Source organism: Theobroma umbraticum, unplaced genomic scaffold (assembly GCF_002168275.2).
Source record: "Theobroma umbraticum cultivar Fairchild unplaced genomic scaffold, ASM216827v3 scaffold_44.0, whole genome shotgun sequence".
NCBI lineage: Eukaryota > Viridiplantae > Streptophyta > Magnoliopsida > Malvales > Malvaceae > Theobroma > Theobroma umbraticum.
The window spans coordinates 5,659,847-5,660,963 of record NW_018397255.1 but is presented as its reverse complement, the minus strand read 5'-3'; the positions used below and the strand labels follow the sequence as shown (position 1 = coordinate 5,660,963).

The 1,117-nt window shown below is 29.5% G+C and overlaps 1 protein-coding gene across 1 annotated transcript in view; it reads left to right on the top strand.

The window, feature by feature from the left end:
• The window catches only part of LOC110429307 (uncharacterized), a 35,906-nt gene that overhangs the window by 22,754 nt on the left and 12,035 nt on the right, over nucleotides 1–1,117 (top strand). The gene's annotated exons all lie outside the window — the stretch shown is intronic.

The following is a 1,117-nucleotide window of genomic DNA, read 5'->3' as shown; positions in this document are numbered from 1 at the left end:
TATGCCTTTTGCTCAAACTTGTTAAGTAATTTTCCTGTTGAAGTGTATATATCTTCTTTTTGCAAGTCTAATGCCAGTAGCAGTCTATCAATCAGATAAAGACTCTGGATAGCTTGGAGACTTAATATAATAAAATCATATTTCAAAAAAAAATTAATGAAAACTAGCTAATAAGACAGAAAAAAGATCTTTTAGGCGAAAGCTTATGTGGGAAATGAAATGGTGGGTGGAACCTTAGAAGTTTGACAGTAGGACAATGCCCATTGATGAGGACAAATCTCAATCCCAATGAACTCAAATTTAATATGGATGGATCCACTAAAAGTAAACCGGAATTGAGTAGATATGGTGGAATGCTTCTTGATGTAGAAGGCTCGATTGTTGAACTGTTGTTTGATTCACTTAACATTCAAGAATCAAATTTTGTGAAATTAATGACCGTTAAACATGCTCTACAAATAATTATAACTTCCCTCTCAATGGGATGAGAAAGGTATGAAAAAGATTGGTGATCGAATCTGATTCGAGAGTGGCACCATCTTGAGTTAATGAGCCACACAAGAGGCCTTGGGTCCATAGAAAGATCCTTGATAACATTGATGCATGTCTATGCTCCGTTGAAAACTACGAGTTTAGTTAGTTCAACGGAAGCTTTGGTGAAAAGGATAAAAAAAAATGCTCTTTGCACGGTGGTAATGTAACCTATGTTTGAGCTATGAATGTTTGGACGAAATTTCCTTCTACTTTTGTTTATTTTTGTGACTGCATAACTGGTTTGTTGAAAGACCCGGTTGGGTAGTTATCATATTAAATTCGAATTTTATAATATATCATATTAATTAGTTAGAGACATTAATAAAATTGGTTTTCATGAACATCTTAGTTTTTAAATTTGAGATTTTATTTAAGAAATCTCAAATTCGAAGATTGAATATATTATAATAAATTTGATTGAAGATGGTATATTTTTAAAATATGTTATTAAAAATATATTTAATAATATTTTTTTATACTTTTCAAAACATTTTTATAGATAACTTTACTATATAAATTTTTAAATGTATTATAAATAAAATGTAATTATAGAAATTGTATATACTAGCAAAAGTTATACTTT